Raw genomic sequence first — 16,331 nt, forward strand, 5'->3', positions numbered from 1 at the left:
TCACCTACACGGATGATTTACTCCCCCCCCAAACATTGTGCCTGGATGCAAATGCTTTTACTTTGACATACAATGTCCCCTGCCCAGACACTTTCTTTAGAGCACCTTTTTAACAGATCCAAAATAACATTGTGTTGCACTAATAATGTGCACTAAGATATGTGATGTCTTCAGTGATTTTGAATCAATGCCATTTGTGATGTCATCCTTGATATCCTGGGTGTTAGTCACAGCAGTGCAGAGTGGTGGTGCGAGCTATGGCTGCATAGCTTTCCAATACTGGCAAATTCTTGAGGTTTTTCATTTTAACTTGTAACCATAACATCCCATTAACAAAGTGCTTTCATTGAATTTCATAGGTTTCTATTAGTGCAACTTAACCATAACATCCCTTTAACAAGTTTTGTCAGTGAATCTCATAGGTTTTTATTAGTGCAACTTAACCATAACAACCCTTTAACAAAGTGCTTTCAGTGGATTTCATTGGTTTTTACCAGGGCATGCTAATTTCTTACAACTTATTAATAACATATTAACCCTGATATAACAACATTTATGTCCAAATTATAAATTTCACCTTACAACTCTGCCAAATCCCCACCTTCTAGCACAATTTTCAACACTTCTACACACTTCTTGCAACTTTTTCGACTGTATTCGTATCCGTCAACGTCCACGGATGCCTAACCTCATCGCAAACTTTCCAGAGAGTGTCACATGACAACAGGCGTGTGCACGGCATGATGACGTGTTTGCAAAGGTGTCTGCACTTTGCAATCAGTTCTCTGCTTTGCGCACAGTTCAAAACTGCACGTTCAAACTCAAAATGTACCCTTGCACAGCTCCTACACTTATTCTTACTCATTATTAATTAACAATCTAGTACAGGGCACATATTTTGAAGAGTATTAGCAAAACTGCTATTTATTTTGAAAATGGCATCAGTTGTTTCCATCCCTCCCCCCCAAGAGCCACCACCAGCCACGACTACCACCATCACCACCAGCTGAAGGACCTACACAACAAATACATTACAGTACTTCCAAATACAATGAAGAGGACCAAGAAGACGAGTTAGAGGAAGTGCCTACCTCTAGCACCAAGAGAGAATCATGGGTGTGGCAGTTCTTTACCACTGTTGGAATTGTACCAAAGGCTAAAGCTGCCAAAGTGAAATGTACTGAGTGCAACCTACCTGGACAGTACTCGCATGTGACCACCTCCATGCGCCGTCACACCCAATCCAACCACCGCAATGCTCTCAGAAATTGTATTATTTTCTTAGCAAGTAGTTGGCTATCTTCCTCCACCTTATCTTCCACAACCAATACTGTAACCACACAGCTCCTTCTTTGGGACACAAAATCCCCCCAGCTCCCTTGCAAGCAATAAAAGAGTCTGTTGATCCATACCTTTCGAATACAACAGTCATTTGTATATTCTGCAACACACCACTCTGCAGTGGGAAGCAATTTCAAAGAGCTTTTGAAGCTGTAATCAAGGAGCATGAGAAACACTGCCCCTATCTTAGGTTGTAACACACGCGCAATATCTTCCTCTGTCCACCTGCCCCTACATATGAGTGGTTGATGCATCTTCCCTCATTTCCCTCCCCACATTACTTCCTGTCCACTCCTGCAAAAAAGCAAACAAAAAAAAGGTACCTTAAGGAACAACCTTTCACAGTTAAGAAATAGAAGTAAAATAAATAATCTTATAGACTCTGTCTACTTTACATTTCTCAATAAAGTAGATAGACTCAGTAAGATTCTCCAACATTTCCATCAGCATTTTGTTTTATGCTAATGGAAATAATGTGGCATTAATTCCCCGTTCCAGAGTCTGGAACGGGGGATAATGGCCCAGTAACCCAAGTTATCGGCCAAAGTGAAGCGAGGGTGGATAACAAGGGCTCTGAGCTATTATCCCCCGTTCTAGCCCCTGCAATGGCCATGAAGGTCATTAGCAGCCTGGATTGCCAAAGCGGCAAAGCGGGGCGCAGCATCCCAATGTAGGAAGTAAAACCTTTCCCATGATGGCCACCATGGAAAGGTGAGACGGCTACATATGGAGGCCCTCTTCCCTTTCCATGGCGGTGTGTGAGAGGTGAAGAGATGGAGCAAAAGCAGGTAAGTAGAGGAGTGAGGGGTTAAAAAAAGAAATGCCCCTGTCCAGGGTGCTTATGAACAATTGTGTGCTAGAGAAAAATATAAAAGGACAGAAACATTTTATGTCCCAAATACTTTTCATTAGCATGCAATACGAACCATAATTGATGGACCTTTTATAACTGTCCATGGTCTCCACAGTCCCCTTTTCAGGCCATGAATCATTAAAAGACCTGGACGGCAGGTGCACACCATTGCACAGGGTAACCCTTCTACCATTTTTAATGTTATATTTGTAACACTCCCTCAATGCTTGCTTTAAAACAGTCACATCCATCCACCAATAACTTCCAAAAAGTGTACATATAATCCTATGACCATATTAAGCTTAGACACACCAACTGCCACTTAACAATCTTCTATAAATCTTTTGCATCTCCATTTCCAATGCTATGGTGGGATGTCACTGGCTAACTACTGGAGGAGAGGAGTCCCAACGGCGGGATGCATCTCAACCATAGCCTCTCATTAACAAAGTTTTTTTTTTCTGTCAATTTAATAGGTTTTTAAAAGTGAAAATGATTCAATGTATTACATCACTGTATATACGTTATTCATAATTCCTCTTTTCATATATATGAACGAACCATAAACCTCCTTTAAGAAACATATGTTTTTCAACACATACTTATGTCTGTTGTTATTAACAGTGCATGCTGTGAATGTAATTCACCATTCGATTGCCTATGGCATAACGCTCCACCATGACCCCAGCCAAACCAAACCACCCTTATTATTCACTGCACCTACCCTGCATCCTAGCTCAGTGTCCACTATACCCTAATAATGTAATAAATGTCCAGTGCTCATGGCTTGCAACCATGGCCAGTCTCCAAATCCATGGGGCATGGGCTTTTGGCCATGCCGTATTCCCCAATAAGCAAATCAAAGTACATATTTGTGTTTACCGAGGAACAGGCCCACTACCCAGACACCAAATGTATATCACTAGTATTTATGCTTTCATTCTTACACTTTGGGGGGAGAAAAACACAAGACATTTTTCAACAAACATACTTTTAGGTCCTTGCTAATGCTTGTCATGCACGTTTGTTGTAATCTAGTCCACCACTGAAGACTGTAAACGCAAGCAGAATATTTCTCCCATTCAAACCTATCGCTTTGCCCATGCTGCATGCAATAAGCAAATTACAGTACACATTTCTCCTTGCTGACGGCCAAGCCCATTGCCCAGACACCAATATTATATCATTGTTTTGTATGCTTATATTTTAACACTTTCCAAAAAATGAAATACATGACATATTTGCAAAAACAAGCTTTGAAATTCTTGCTGACCATCGTCGTGCATATTTGCTGCGATCCCATGCAGCATTTCAACATGTACGCACAAGCAGTATTTATTTTTTCCCTATTCAAACCTATCCCAATTTTGAAAAACATTACCACAACGCTGGTCCCTGGTGGCCATGCCCACTTTAACCCCATTGCTAGTCCCTCATGGTCATGGCAAGTAGCCAGATTGTCTGAGTCATCGCCTTAGGCCATGACTCGGAAAATCTGCCCTCTGCCCACGGCGGCAGGCTATACCTCAGTAACCAAACGTATATCACTTATTTTGTACCAACTTTATGACACTTTAAAAAAAAAAAACATGGACACATTTGCAAAACCATGCTTTCAGGTCCGTGCCAATACTTCTTGCATGACTATGCTGCAAATCTGTGCATGTTTTATTTTTGAAAAGTGTCAAAATGAAAGCACATAAAATAGTCGTATAACTTAGCCCTCACTTGACAAAATCCATTCAGACATTGCACAAACATTCAAGGTTGGGTCTATCATCTGTCTGAAAACCTTCATATGGCAACAAAGTTATAAGCCATATACACATTTTGAGATCCCCTCTAATTTAGCACCCTCTTGACAAGACTCCACCAAAGTTTGCAAAATCATTTACATCTAGAGTGCGCATCTGTTTGCAGACTTTTGTGCACATTCGTCAAATGGCACCAAATTCATAAGCCTTTCCAATATTTGCAGACCCCCCTCTAATTTGCCCCCTCTCATCAAAATCCCACCAAACTTTGCAAAAATATTTATATCTAGATATAAAATATATTTGCAAAACTCTGTGCAGATTTGTCCAATGGCACCACATGTATATGCCTTTACAATAATTTGGCACCCCCTCTAATTTTGAACACTCTTAACAAAACAGCACCACACTTTCCAAAACCATTCAGACTAAGGTCAAAAATGCAATTCCTAAATGTCATGCTGTTTCAATGAGTGGCGCCAAAGTTATAAGAAATCCAAAAAAGACTTTTCACCAACCCTGTAATGCACAACCAAGCATAGATGTCCCCGAACATCTTTGATGTCATCAAACATCACAGGACTTCCCCGGGCTGTTCGTAGACATTGTTAGAAACACCCCTGTTTTTTGGCATTTTAAGGCCAAATCCCATTCCTTCCTCGTCACCCCTCAACTCCCCAGAGATTGTGTCATTAGTTTGACAAATTCAATGTTGTCTTTTTTAATATGTTTTTAAAGCAATGTTTGTGGCCAACAGGTGCTGTCTGTGAAACCAACATGGCGGGTGTTTTGTTCGGAAATCTGACGCACCTCACGTTTTTTATTGACCAAGTGAGTGCCCGTCCAAACCCAGATATCACTATTTTATTTACCTACTTTTTGGTTGTTTAAAAAAAAATACTGGACAGATTTTGGGACCAATCCACCACTCCTGCCTCAAATTTGAGAAAAATCAGCCTAGTGGTTTAGGCTGTAGACGTGATCAAATTTCTTTTCCATTACATCTACAGGAAAACCTCACCATTTTGGGACCCCCCCCCCTATTACTTTGCCTCCCTTTGACAAAACATCACCAAATATCGCAAGTTCAAGCTGACAGGCCCATATACCTTTTTTGCAACATTTCGTGAGTATTCGTCCAGGGGGTGGTGACATTATAAGCTGCCCAAAAGTGTTCTTCTTATGGGTTGAGCAACTTAACCATAACTACAGTGCCGCTACCGCAGGCCCTGTAATATATATTACACAGCCCAAGGTAGTGGCTGTGTAGTTATGGTTAAGTTGCTAATCCCATAGGAAGAGCAGTATTTGGGTGGCTAATAACTTCGCTCCCCCTGGACGACTCCTCAGCAAACTTTGCAAAATAAGTATATGGCCCACTCTGATTTTTTTTGCTAATTGTGGTGAGGATCGGTCCAGGGGTGTAAAGTTATAAGGGTAGTCCCAAAATTTCTTTTTTACCCATAGACAAAAACTTTGCTCACGCCTACATCTCAAACCGCTGGACGGATTCCTGCCAAATTTGAAGCAGGAGTGGCGGCTTAGTCCAGAAAGTGTGCTTTTGTAAATTTGGTGTAAATCGGTTCAGTATTTTTTTTTAAATGGGCAAAAATTAAGGCAAACAAATTAGTGATATCTATGTCCACTCCGCGGACACGCTTCCCTGTTCGCTCCGTGGACAGGACACCCATTGGCTAATCGGCTTGCGTCATGTCCGCGGACACGTGATGCGTCCGCCGATTGGCTGGAGTGAGGCGTGAGGTGAGTCAATTTGTTTTGATGCGCCCGGCATCTTGGATCCGCCAACAGCGAGGGGGCGAACAGAGGCAAAATGCAATTATGGGGAGTGTGTTGGTGTGCAGAAGAGCTTGGGTAGGGTTGGGGAGTAAGAGATTGGTCAAATACTGTATTTGTTTAGGTGGCAGGTGCTCCTGATGTGTTTGCCATGTCCGAGGTCTGCGCGGCTGTCCGCAGACATAATAAATGCACTACTAGCTATTTTACTTTAGTATGATGTTGGTTTTGAGTTGTTAGTAGAGGATTGATTGTAATTAATATCCCCTATAAGCAGCCCACATACCACAGTCAAAATGTTTGGTAGCATAGGTGTGTTATGCTGCAGTGGTTGTGGCCAGGGCATAGAGTCTTGGGTGCATGGCCAAAGGCCGTAGGCCGTAGGCCATGCACCCAAGGCTCTATGCCCTGACCACAGCCACTGCAGCATAACACACCCATAGAATCAAACACCCATCAAATATCCACAATCCAAAAGTTTGTGTACTCTTTCATTTGTAGAGTTTGTATGTGAAGTTTTGGCTAGGCTATGCAGTTAAGACTGTAGAGTTTGTAATAGGACTGTGTTATAAGATACCTTTGGAAGTAAATATTTTGGATTGTGGTGTATGAGTGTGCACATTACTCTTTGAGATCTAATGGTAAATAAACTGCTTTGCCACAAATGTCTTTCACCAATTCAGAGGGAGGTAATGGTGCTGTTTTTGGTTGAATGCGTATTATTGCTTGAAATGGGTGCACTGTTTGGATTATGATGTTCTCATATAAATGTAGTTGTTGCAGTTGTTTTGGTAGTGGGAATAAAGTTATTTGTGATAGCACGTGAAGGTGTTTGGGTGTTGTCAAGTTTTGCAGTGCAGTAACTGCAAAGTATTAAGGGGTCAGTAATTTTGTATGTGTTTTCTGCTATAAGGTAGAGAGCTAATTGGAACCATTTGGAATCTTCATTATCTTCTATTTTGTACGTTATGTCTACAGTTTTTGTGCTACTTTTATAAAAAAGTCCTGCGGCAACAGAAACACATGGCTTGGTACTTCAGAGAAGGTACTTTTAAACTTTAGTATTTCTTTTTTGTATGTGTTTAATAGAAGGTTGCTATTTGTACAGTAGTTGCTAGTTTGTTGTAAAGCTAATGCATTTTGTAAGTGGCTATGGATATGGATATGCTCTATTTCTTCGAGTAGTTGTTTGACTGTACCATGTGAAGATTGTTATTTAAATTGACTAGTGCTTAAGAAAGACTTTTGTGGACCAGATTTCTTATAGTTGAATGATGTGTTGATATCATTTTGATATGATGGAGGGTGCATTTGCAAATAGGTCCTGAAATGCAGGCTAATGAATGTCCTTGTAGTCCTGGGTATTTGAGCACTGGACAGGCATCCATATTTTGTAGTAGTATCATTTTGAATTTGTCTTTGCTTTTTACATACTGATTGAGGAAGTGGCGTAAAGATGTGAAAGATTTTTTGGCAATGTTGCACATTGATGTGCACAACCATTTGTAGACTGGACGTTTTGGTTCAGTAGAATGGAGAGGTGATACTGCGATTTGTGGAGATATTTTTGTGAGCAGAGTTTCTTGTTCCATAATGGTGTTATTACGTTTTTCATACCCTCGGCCACTGCTATGAATGGCAATTGGGTTTGTTTGCTTTTGTTTATATGCGTCTTCATTAAAATGTGGTTCTGTGCTCGTGGTATGGCTCTATTCACCTACACAGATGTTTAAGAAGTGATTTTTTTGGTGATATTCTGTTTATTGAGAAGTCTTTTTTGTAATTTAGTAGTTATTTTTGTTAGTAGTTTCTTTCTGTTTAAAAATAAAATAAATATCTTTCTTTTGAGAAGGATTTCACTGTCTATGAGAGCTTTTTGAATTACTTTTCTACGGTAGGTTTTAAGGGTTGTCCATGATTTCTCTCCTGTTTTTATAAGGTTCTGAAGGACCCTGTGGTGGAAAAATGTTTGTAAAATATTTTTTTGGTATGGTTACTTGGTACTGAGTCTTGTTAATCACTTTCTGTTTCCTTTTACATTTTGACAGAGGAGGCAAAGTTTCTTTACTGGAAGCTTGGTTTGTTTCGCTTAATGATTGTATTAGCTGTTTTGTTTGAATTTTTTGTACAACATCTGCTAGAGATGGATGCTTATTTTGGACACTTTTATTTTGATTTGCTCTAATTCTGTGTTGCTTTCTACAAAGTTCTAAAGTGCTGATCTGTGGTGATAGAGTTAGATGTAGAGTCCTTGGATGTGATTGGTGGATGATTGTGCGACTGTTTAACAGTAGCCAATGAGGAAATGGTGCAAAGAGTGAAGTGGAAAGGGTAGAAGGGCTGCTCCAGTGTTACGTGCCCTGGAGATATGATTGTGTATGGTTTGGAGTAGTATGCTAAATGTAGGAATGTGGCAAACAATTTTGATGTTAAAGGAGTGCCGATGGTGTGGAGCACTATGCCTAGTTTTAATGTGCAGGGAATTGTACAAGTTTGTGGAGATATGGGCAGGGTAAACATTCCATATGTAGTTGTTTTGCACTGTGGTGCTTTGTATTTGGGGTATGTCAGTGCCCCTACTTTGTTGGCAGATTTGGAACATTTGGTTCAGGCAGTAATGAAAATACTTCCAAATGCCAAGTTTATTTTTTCTGGTTTAGTACCTATTGCAATATGGGAGAATAGTTCTGTTTTTTGTCCTAAGCAGTTGGAAAGAGGAAGATGTAGGGTGCGCTTTTTTGAGGTAGGTCGCAGACCTTCTCATTCTCTGTTTTGCAGTAATGTTGATATCATTATATTTGACCCATCCACACTTCTTTTTTATATATGCAGTGTAGTGACCTGGATTGGTTGTGGCTCCTGTGTGGTAGATTATACCTAATGTGAAGGTTTTCCTACCAAGTGATAGTTTACCATGTGTAAATGCAGTTAGCTTGCAGCTGTTTTTGGAACCATCTGCATTGTAACGTGAACATTACTATTACGTATTTACTATGGGCCTCATTACGACCCAGGCGGTAAGGAGTTTACGGCGCCGTAAACAGCGCCGACCCTTACCGCCTGAGTACGAGGTCCCTTAGCGCCATGGCGACTTTAACACCTGCTTTTAGCAGGTGTTAAAATCCATGGCGCTAAGGGACCATGGAGTTAATTACGCCACCGTAGTTTACGGTGGCGTAATTAACGCCTTCCCCACTCCCATTATGCCCTATGGGGCAGAAATGGGAATGGGGAAGGGTAAATGGGGATTGGGGACTTACAGCCCCGCCAAGGTCGGAATGGGGCGGTAAGTCCGCCAACCACCATGGCGTAAACGTAGTTTACGCCATGGTGGTAAAGTCACGGCCCAGGCGGTAACTTACCGCCTGGGTCGTGATGAGGCCCTATGTGTCTGTATTTGTAAGGTGGCAAGATGCCCACACCATTCATCTTGCTAGTGACCAATAGTGGGATAGAACAAACACATGTGTGCAAATTATAGGCCTCTAATGTATAACTGTGGTCATTGGGGTCCGGGTCCGCGGCGTGGCTGGAGGGGGTTGCAGCACGGTTTGCTCGGACATTCTCATATGAGAACTTTTTGTCAGGGCACGAGACTTGCGCCTTTGAAAAATGTTTACGTCATTTGCCGTGTGAAGGGTAGATGTGATGAGGTGACAGGTGGTGTGGCCTGACTGTGGGAGCCGCTGGGAGAGTGCGAAGTTCTCCGGAGGAACAAAATAAATCCATAGAAATGTCGCCCACATTGGTGAATGGTAGCAAACAATTCATATGTTTTTCAAAAATATTTGTAATGCCACTGTGGTCTGAAGGGCTATTGGCTGCCATTCTGAGTGAAGGTCAGCACCATTAAATGTTTGTTTCCTAGCTGAGCAAGCCCACGCATCGTACATAGTATAAGGTTGAATTGTTTTTTGTCCTTGAAACAAAGGGAGGACTCCGAAAGGAATGCATGAAGGGAGGCATGTAACACTTTCAAATATGATAATGTTCACCATTCAAACATTGGACAAAGAAACATGTCATTTCATTTTATGAAAATGTGTTGGCCTGAACGGAGTGTCTGCGTTATGCCGATAGAATGGAAATGCCGAATATTATGTAAGTTTTACTTTCAACGATTTTATAGACAAACTAGTCAAATGATCATTCACTGAGCATTATTGGTGGGTTACATTGTATTCAGTTGTTGTGTGTGGCATATTGCAATGACACGCAATTACAACTTGTGTGTCCTGGGGACATGGGCAGTCCAGCATCGAGATCTGGATCTGAAGAGCGCCTACCTTTAATCCTGAAGACATATCGGCTGAGCGGGAAAGGGATTTATTTCTTTCTGCGTTAATGGCAGTGAGGACTTCTTCCAAACCCATGAGGATGAGGGACCGGAAATTCCCTCCTGAGACTCGTAATGGGATAAGCAAAACAAAGTGCTTTGGAAAAGCATATTTTCAGTTGTTTCACAGACCCTGTTTGTGAGTCACCCCTTTCACACTTCATCCCTTACTGCAATATATAGACTAAGGGCTGAAGAATTCCTCAATAATCTTCCATTAATTTAAAACTATAGTGGGTCAATACTAAGAGACTTTGTTATTCACGTAGATGTGTGGGCTTATTCAACTTTAGTAAAGTTTCAGGCTTATTTTACTGAAGGTTAATGTCCTTGGCTGTGACAGGACCCAGAAAATGATGTTTGGTTCTGAACCATTTGAATTTTGAGACTGATTATTTAGTTCCTGCTTTCTGTAAATGAGTCAAACTGTGCTGTTCTTCAATGTTTTCCTTTATATTCAATAAGCCATCCACACAGACAACGGTCTTCTTTCTCCAAGGTCAGGCATGATCATAAGTAGGATTATGAAAAACTCATGCCAGTTTTTGATATACCTAAAGGGCGAATGGCCAATGCATACTGCTGACCCAGAGGTAAAGGCTAGTTTTTATTGGCATCCACAGAGTACTAAAACCGTTCAATATCCATTTGTCAAATCAAGTCTAGACATCCGGACCACTATTAGAACGAGGTCACATTGGCATGTATACCCTCCTATTCAGTTTCCTGAAATTTGAACAGTCTCCATTGTCCATTGTGTTTCAATATTCCGAGACTATATTAGTAAATGTATTATGAATTCAGTGAATGATTTCACAGGATTTTAAAATATGATAATCTCTGTGAGTGATTGCAGAGACTCAAGAGACAACGTGTAATCCCTTATAAGCACTGGTGCCATACAAGAGTACATCGGTACGGTAGTGTAATTTAAAGGTATATGCCAATAGTCATATGAATCAACAGCACACCTGCTCAGGTAGTGCAGGAACACCTGTCTAAAGTGTTAATTTGTTAACTGGTATCACAGGAATCAGCCTGACTAATATGTTCTTTGCAAATCTGATAGAAACCTGGACATGTGTCTGGAGAAGAAATATAGGAAGTATTTTTGATTTTGGTGGAAAGATCTGTTTTCATTGTCGACCTGGATGAATGACTTACCGTATTGAGGTAGAAACTTGGAACACTTTTTTGTTTTTAAGTGTGTCACAGACACGTTAGAGTCCTGTATCAAATGAGTTCTCCAATCCATCATGGCTGTTGTACAAAATGTATCCTAAATAAACTTTACTGTCTCATTTACACTTTGCAATCAAGGGAGAAAGAGGTGTTTCTGCTGGTTACTAACTTATTTTCAGCAGAGTTACTGGTCTTTTCACCCAGCTTATCTTTTTCACCATACTCCCTTTTCCTCTCACCCTTGTGTAATTTTCCAGATGGAAGAATTGTGAGATCTTGCCTAAGGGTTAGATTCAATCTTATTCACAGCAGGGAAATACTATGCATTAGAGGTCAGATTGCAAGTAATACACACACATTATTTTTATGGGGGAGACAGAAACTCTTAGGCACATATGTATATTTTGTCCAGTGTTAGAACTAAAGCAAATACAATTTGTTTAAGGATTATGTGCATGATTTATCATATCTCCATACTCTTTCATTTTGGCATCGTATTCTAGGGCGAAACCACTCTCTTTATTAATCAGGCAGTAACCTTTTTAAAATAATTAAAGTTGATTGATGTATTTGAAATATGTTAGCATCATTTTTATAAAGAGTTTTTTTATTGATCATTTGCATATCAGTCTTTGTCCCACCCACAGGGGCAACCAGCACCAAATTGCTACATCTAAACACATGTCTGGGGTTGCTGATGGTACTTTTGTTCAGAGAAGAATGTCCTAGCATTTTACTGCTGGACTGCCCTTATGGGTGGGACAAAGACCGATATGCAAATGGTTATTTCTCCTTTGTGAAGGGTGCATTGAGCTAAAACGTGGTTGTATACCATCCTGAGTATAAGAAATTCAATAGAACAGCGTATTTGACCCATGTTCGTGTTCAGTTGAGGGGCTCCCACACTCCTTTGTAATACAGTATTAGTATAGACATTTTGATGACCTGAAAACAATATTTTTCCTCCATTAAAAGGTTGGCCACAAATTATGTGTGCAGTAGCTAAAGCTTTAGTAGACCATAGTTTCTCAAGTTTGTTTTTGAACTGTCTCTTGAGAAACTGGAGTGTCAGGAAATAATTTTCCATTTTATATTGTAATTCAAGTGCTACATACATCGTGGGCTAACTTAATTGTTTATATTGTTACATGTTTGTTTCCTAGCACCATAATGTCCATGTTCAGAAGGCTGTTTTGTATTTTTGAAATATTTGTAACTTAGAAGGTGCTATTCTGCATGTTTATGTGTTGGTCGTTTTACTCAGATATATATATATATATATGTGTGTGTGTGTGTGTGTGAGTGTACAATAACACCTAACCTATTTTCACAGTGCTTTTCTTTTCAATATGCCATTCATCAGAGATCCAGAGGTCCTTTCTGCTTTGAAACAAAACCCAAAACATTACATTTATTTGAGTTGGAGAGAGTTAGCACCCTCTAATAGGGCTCCACATACTTGTTTGTTGTTGAATGAATCTTGTTGGACAACTTTATAAATAGATTTCCCAGCACCTTGTGGTTGATGAGGCCCTAATTTAGGGGAGAACGGCATTCGACTACTGGCCTCTCATTGTCCTCATAAGCCTTAGATACAGTTAATACGGTGTGGCAAGGGCTGTCCCCTTCTATAGAAGTTTATAAAAGCTGCCTTTGTCCATCAGCTTAAGTTGTCTGCAAAAGTGATATGACTTCCCTTGGCCAAATTGACTGTGTTGACAGCAGCATGAATGGCAAGAAGAGATCCCTCTCCCAAATGGTCATAACTTTAAGTAATGTGCTTACTCCACCCAGTGTAGTGTCGCATGACACAGTCATTTTGATTTGGTAACCCATCCAATCGGTTTGAGTTATTATTGCCATCCGGAAAAGCCATACCTATAGCATATATCGGTCCATTGGTTTTTATTGTCGTACAAGTGAATTTCCATCTGTGGTCTGGCCCCATCCTTTGAGAAAACTGTTAAACTGGGTTAATTTGTTTATTACTGGCATAACATGTTGTGTAAATATGTAAGAGTGAGATTAATGCTATTTTCATTTTTGTGGGATTAATCATAATTTTATGGTGGTTTTATTAGGATTTGTGAAATATTCAAAGAATATAAATTCCTGAAATCATTTGCATTTGTTTGGGCTCATTGATTGTTTTCAGAACTATCTTCAGTAACTCTGTAACATACATGATTCTCAAGTTATTGGCACATTTGTGAATCACCATGCAAATTCATTAACACATTTTTAAATGAGTTTCACTTCAGTTGGTAAAGCTACGTTTCTATGTAGATGAAGTGTTGGTATCATAAATCAAGATCCATCTGTTCATTTCATTGGCTAGGACATGAAAAAGTCTCCACGTAATATCACAGAGCACCTGGTTTACTAGTTTCACTTATGTATTAGTGTGATAAAGCATGCCTTTAAACTTATATGTTGAACCCCTATTCTTCTAACTAATGGTTTCAAAGTCAAAGGTTAAGGTAGACACTTGGCCATTTGCATGAACCATAATATTGACAAAAAGATCACCATCCAGCAAGTGTCAATTTCTACAGTCTTGTAAATACAGTTTTTTGGGCTATTATAATGTGAGCAGTAATGTATGCATTTTCATGAACATTCTTTTTTATTTAGGATATAGACACTTGTTGGGTCATGATCCTAACAACAGCAGTACTGCTAAAGATTCGAGCAAAAATCTTCCAGATGAAAAATGCCTAATGCAGATTTCCAAAGCAGAATATAAATTCAATTTTGAAAATCCTAGTTTGATGTTAAATTGGGGCACAATTTCCTCCTGTGTGATTTGAATGTTCATCCTGGAAAATAAAGTATCACTGGACAACAGTGTTTAGGTGAACCCACGCTTTGTTCTGAGGTTTGATAAACTGAATTTGATCTGATTTTGTATTTTAAATTAAAAAAAGTGTGGGTCATTTTTGTTGATGTTAATTTCATGGAGGTCAACGCTAGTTTTAACTTAAGTGCAGAGGTTCTCCCCATGCATTATTTCCCTCGTTCTACCAGGTAGTGGAAAGATGAGTAGTACAACATAGCCAACATTGTATTTACTCTTAATTGTTTTGATATGTTAGTGGAAAAATGGAAACGCCTCCCTCTATTATTGATTTCAGAATGCATTACAATGTATTTCTATGGAATCTTCCTGATGTTACCAATTGGTCATTTCAGGCAGATTCCACAGGGACCATGGCATTTTGAATACTATCTAAATTCATGCTGGTAGTAAGGCACCCTCATTCGGTAGGTGGAGTGTGAAATACAGTCAAGTATGGTATCACTGCCATGTTTCCCACCTCTGCCTAACAAAGGCACCAGAATGACATATACCAAAAAAATATTGGCAAACACATTGCATTCTGAGACTTTCACTGGTCCACTTTACACACAAAATGGTCCTCAGCATGTTAATTCTCCCAATGTGTAGGTTGTTATAGCTGTATTATGAAATAATCCGACTGGATGTATCATCATCCAGGAATGCATACAGAATGGATGAATGTGCAAATTCTGATTTTGTTGAAAATGTGTTATTGAACTTTTCATGACTTACAATTATATTATTGACGACACATGCACAAAAAATGTTTTCTTTTTTGACACACTTATGTTTCCAAAAATAAACATGTTTTTTCTACTTTTGATACTTCCTTTCTGAGTTCCAAATGTGCATATTGTATAACATAATGTTTACTGTTATAGATACCCACATATAAGTTTCATATTTTCCTCATTTCAGTCAATGGGCCTCATTAGGACTCCGGGAATAGCACCACGGTCCATGCCCGAGTCCGCCATGGCGGAATGGGGAATTACCATCCCATTCCGAGGTTGGTGGGGCGGTAATTCCCCATGCCACCATGGCCCTTCCCCATTCCCATTTTTGCCCCATAGGGCTCAATGGGAATGGGGAAGGCGCTAATTACGGTACCGCAAATTGCGGTACCGTAATTAGCACCAAGGTCCCTTTGCGGGTCCCTACTTTAACGGCTGGTAAAACCAGCCGTTAAGGTTGGGTCCCACAAAGGGACCTCGTAATTAGGCGCTAGGTGTTTAACGGTGCCGCAGCCTTTTACGGTGCCGTTAAACACTTAGCGCCTGGGTCATAATGAGGCTCAATGTATTAATTCATACACAATCTTGTAATTGTGTCCTTCTTTCACAATATTAACTGGACAGCTAGCTAATAGTTCTATAATTAAACACATATGTACGGTTCCATGTGAAAATGTCCCCAGGAAAATGTTGTCATGTGACAATGTCAGCAAAAAGTTGTTTTAAAAAATGTAGTAATTCAATGCAAGCAATGCAAAGTGTGAACATGTTGCCAGTAATAAGGTTGCCAACAAAGCTATATTCAAATACACAAATACACAAGCCAGTTACAATAAATATGCTCCAATCTTGTAACAAAACCCCCACAATCACCATAACTCCATTCCTAAACCTTCCCCGAATTAGAATTACAACCGTTATTCTACCCCAAACTCTTACAGAGCACTGACCCTTTAGATCTCTAAAGCATTTTATTTGCATGTTACTCTATACAAAATAAATAGAATATAAACAGTGAACCCCATCACCAGCTCACCACAAAGTAAATAGCCCTTGCCTTAATCCAAACTCGTGCTCTAATACTAATATTAACTGTGCCCTAACTGCAACCTTTCTACTTACCATAATGCTTACTTACTAGGTTTATCCTAAAAGCTATTTTACGGCAACATCACCAGCCCTCTACAGCCTTCCTATCTCTTTCTTTAATACTACCCAAACCATTACTCTATTAGCCCTAGCCTTACACTAACCTCTACACTAGCACTAACAATGGCACTTAATGTACCCTAACAACTAACCAAACCACAACATCTTTACTCTAACCCCTATCCTTACAACAACCCCTATCCTAATCCTAAACCAGTCAATCACAAGCCCACTAAACCCTGCTTAACTTTAACACTACCATAGAAGCACTACATGTTTGGCTACGTTCAAGCTGTAATTTTTAAACTGCTTTTTTCTTGGCACCTTTTTTCACTGGAGATATATT

Source organism: Ambystoma mexicanum, chromosome 7q (genome assembly GCF_040938575.1).
Source record: "Ambystoma mexicanum isolate Mex_15411 chromosome 7q, UKY_AmexF1_1, whole genome shotgun sequence".
Classification (NCBI taxonomy): Eukaryota; Metazoa; Chordata; class Amphibia; order Caudata; family Ambystomatidae; genus Ambystoma; species Ambystoma mexicanum.